We start from the raw sequence: 4,370 nt of genomic DNA on the forward strand, positions 1-4,370 counted from the left end.
CAGCTCAGCTGACTCTTCTCTTTACCCAAAGGACCAGAGTGTCTACTTAAATGGTCTTCTAGATCTCAGAGGTCTTCCCTCTGCCATAGATTATGAGCTCAGAAACCCTGCAAATGAACCTAAATTCTTCCACCTACATCTAAAATCTCATGCTTTCAGACACTACCCACATTCTGTGAGAACAGGTGAAGAAGGGGGCACAGAATCGCTAATAAATTGAGAGACAGTGTATGTCTTATGCCTCAGCTCTCACTTTCCCACCACAGTCTAGTAGGACACCTACAGTTCTGCCACCATTGTTGCTATCCTACGCTCAGTCTTCTATTCTCCTCTGCTGTCATTCTTGAACAAAACGCTGAAGTACTTAAATTCCTTCACATCAGGAAGCTGCTCCGCTCTCATCTACAGAACGAAATTCATTTATTTCAGAGAGCGAACCATGATCGCTGATTTAAAGTGCTGATTTTCACGATCGCTGATTTAAAGTGCTGATTTTCACGATTGTTGATTTAAAGTGCTGATTTTCATCTCACTCACTTCACATTGGGCAGCGAACCACATGCTAGAAAGTAACTTGCTGAGGTAAGAGGATGAAATTATCTGTAGACAAAAATGCTTAGATTCACATTCCTAAAGAATATCATTGCCAGTACTTGGAAATAATTTATATCCTGTCCACTGAAAATCATGAAGCTCACAGAAGTCAAGATACACTCTTGCTAAGTCTTAGCCCTGAACATATTTCACTTAACCCAGAGAATGCAGTTACAGTTCTTGTTAAGCAAATGTAGGGACTGAATTGGATACAGCAACTACAATGTGACCCCATACTGCTGTAAAACATGACTCAAAATCTGCATTGAGCATGCATGGTCCTGTGCCTTGTCAAGGATCACAAGACATAGGCCACAGTGTGCATGCATGGTCCTGTGCCTTGCCAAGCTTCAAAAGATACAGGCAATAGTGTGCATGCATAGTCCTGTGCCTTGTCAAGGTTCAAAAGATACAGGCCATAGTGCATGCATGGTCCTGTGCCTTGTCAAGATTCAAAAGATATAGGCCATAGTGCATGCATGGTCCTGTGCCTTGTCAAGGTACGCAAGACATTGGCCCTAGTCACAAACTTCCACAATCTTGCCAACAATCACACAGGGACCAAGAGTTTATATTAATGCCAGACTGTTAATATTAGCACTCACTTTATTCAGACGTACATATTAAGTTGTGCAACACTACATTTTCTGCTATAACTAGACAAGGTTCATCCATGATAAAGTAAACAAACAAGCTCTATCAGCTGTGCTGTGTTTGGTTTATTTATTTATGTGTTTGTTTGTTTTTTTATTTTGCAGACATGAAATTCAGCATCATGTATTGTGAAATGAATACCTGGAGCCATAGAAACAATTTCTAGATGGAAGATGGCCAGATGAAAACTGTCTTCTGAATTATAATTAAAGGTTTCCAAGATGTGCCATGCTTTGTCAGTTTCATTTATTTCTTCTCACGTGATTGTATTTCAGTTGTGAGACAATGTGACATAGACTGCATTACTGATTTAAAGTGTCTCAAACCTGATATCGCTGTGTAGGTTATACTGTCCAGCTTGTCATGCTGAAGCATTAAAAGCCTCACTTTGCGACTCCCTTCCACATACAGAGGTAGTTTTAGGATTGTGATACTAGATTTTTTTAAGAACAGCCAGTTAAAGACAAGAGAGAAGACAAAGACAAGAGTATCCATACAACTAGTAACACTATTTTGTTGATCTTGTAGTTTTATTACCCCATTATGGAGCTGTAGAAGAGCTGTAACATGAGTATGAAGGATGATGACTAACTGTATTTGATTCATATGTGTGCATATGTGTACATGTTCATGTGTGTGTGTGTGTGTGTGTGTGTGTGTGTGTGTGTGTGTGTGTGTGTGTGTGTGTGTGTGTGTGTGTATGTGTGTGTGTGCGTGTGTGCGTGTGTGTGTGTGTGTGTGTGTGTGTGTGTGTGTGTGTGTGTGTGTGTGTGTGTGTGCGCGCGCGCATGTGTGTGTGTGTTTATACATGTGCATGTGTGTGTATGTGTACATGTTTGTGTGTGTGTGTGTGTGTATGCTTGTACATGTGCATTTGTGTGTGTGTGTGTGTGTGTGTGTGTGTGTGCTGCCATGAAATATATGGAAAAGTCAAATCTTGCTCACTATATGCACCTCTGTATGAAACAAACTCCCAACAATGAAAGATGGACCAAGAAGTCAGTATATAGTAATTTGGATAGCCCAGAGAAATTTCTACAGACAAAAACATCAGCTGGATAACAGACCAGACCATTATTAGTGAATGATATATCGATCGATGCTAGCCAACCTTCCTGAAAAGTTCTCTTCAACAATGGAAGAAATATCCATCTTCATGTAAAGTGCACCTGGAAATTGATTCGTATGGCATCAGTACATTTTTCCTATTATGTTATAGTCAAAACAATACAGACAAAAGACTATTGACTACAACAATTGGCTTAGCTTCTGAAGTCATAAGAGGGAATGATACCTATCAGCCAGGGAGAAGATGATACACAATCACTATTTCAGCCTTCAGAAGAAACACCAAAATAACCCTAATCTCTTATGAAAATCATTTAACAAGCTACTAAAACCAGGCTTGACCACATAGGATCATAGGATTATAGGAGATTACTAGGATATCACCCATGAGTTTGTTTTAAGCCTAGCCATTTCAATCCAAGGTAATACAGTAGAGGTACTAGTCAATACCCAAGATTGCATTAAGTGATGACTGCCCATGTCCAGGAGGGTTGTAGGCGCTCTCCCCAGTAAGAATTTATGCTGCCCCATCTACTCATCCAGGTTCCTCTTCAACAGTGGCATGCAGGTGTTCTATTTCATGTAAATTGGTTGCCTGTTCAAAAGACATGGCAGTTGCAGGGAGATAAATCTGTCCCTCCATCAGGAATCTGCTGTATTCAACCCTGGACCTTATGTATTTTAGTCCTACACTTATAGTTTTTGCCACAAGAAAAATACCCATGCCAAATGCTACTAACAAGCTACTAAAGCCAGGCCTGACCACTAACCAAATACTCCAAACATGGTACTAAAGCCAAGCTTGAACACTACTCCTATACCAAAAACTACTAACATGCTACTTAAGCCAGGCATGACCACTACTCCTGTAATAAAATACTATTACTAAAGTACTAAAGCCAGGCCAAACCACTTCCCCTATACCAAATATTATTAGCAAGCTACTAAAGCTGGGCCTAACCACTACTCCTATACCAAGTGCTACTAAAAAGCTACTAAAGACAGGCCTGAACACTACTCCTGTACCAAATATTACTAATAAGCTACTAAAACGAGACCTAACCACTACCCCTCTAGCAAATACTGCTACCAAGCTACTAAAGCCAGGCTTGACCACTGCCTCTATACCAACTACTACTAAGAAGCTACTAAACTCAAGCCTGACCACTACCCCTATACAAAATACTACTAACAAGCTATGAAAGCCAGGCCTAGCCGCTAACCCTGTAACAAATACCAGTGACAAGCAACTAAAGTCAGGCCTGAGCACTACTCCTCTACCAGCTACTACTGACAAGCTACTAAAACCAGGTCTGATCACCACCACCACTCTACCTAATACTACTAACAAGTACTAAAGTCACTCTTGAACAGTACCCCTCTACCAAATACATCTAATAAGCTACTAAATCCAGGCCTGACCACTAACTCATATCAAATGCTGTGCACAAGCTACTAAACTCAGGCCTGACCACTAACTCTCTATCAAATACTGCTAACAAGCTACAAAAGCAAGGCCTGACCCCTACCCCTATGCCAAATACTACCAACAAGCTACTAAGGTCAAGCCTGACTACTACTCTTATACCAAATACTACTAACAAGCTAGAAAAGCCATGCCTGACCACTACGCATATAACAAATACCACTAACAATCTACTAAAGCCAGGCCTGACCACTACCCCTAAACAAATGCTACTAACAAGCTATGAAGGTCAGTCCTGACCACTACCCCTATACCAAATACTACTAACAAGCAACTAAAGTCGAGTCTGACCACTATCCTATACCAAACACTGCTAACTAGCTATTAAAACCAGGTATGACAACTACCACTCTACCAAATACTACTAACAATCTACTAAAGTCAGGCTTGATCACTACATCTATACCACATACTGCTAGCAAGCTACTAAAGCCAGGCCTGACTACTACACCATACCAAATACTACGAACAAGCTATTAAAGCAAGGTGTGACCAATAATTCCATGCCAAACATTACTAACAAGCTATGAAAGCCAAGCCTGACCACTGCCCCTGTACCGAATACTAC

General features: G+C 40.7%; 1 long non-coding RNA gene across 1 annotated transcript in view; it reads left to right on the top strand.

The window, feature by feature from the left end:
* Positions 1-1,475, top strand: part of LOC122804096 — a 4,829-nt gene extending 3,354 nt beyond the window's left edge. Inside the window, exon 2 of the long non-coding RNA XR_006365175.1 lies at positions 1,353-1,475. This is a non-coding gene — a long non-coding RNA (uncharacterized LOC122804096). The remainder of the gene's footprint in view (positions 1-1,352) is intronic.
* Positions 1,476-4,370: the final 2,895 nt, after the last annotated feature.

The sequence above is a fragment of the Protopterus annectens genome, chromosome 6.part0 (assembly GCF_019279795.1).
Source record: "Protopterus annectens isolate FY-2018-M chromosome 6.part0, PAN1.0, whole genome shotgun sequence".
Lineage (NCBI taxonomy): Eukaryota > Metazoa > Chordata > Ceratodontiformes > Protopteridae > Protopterus > Protopterus annectens.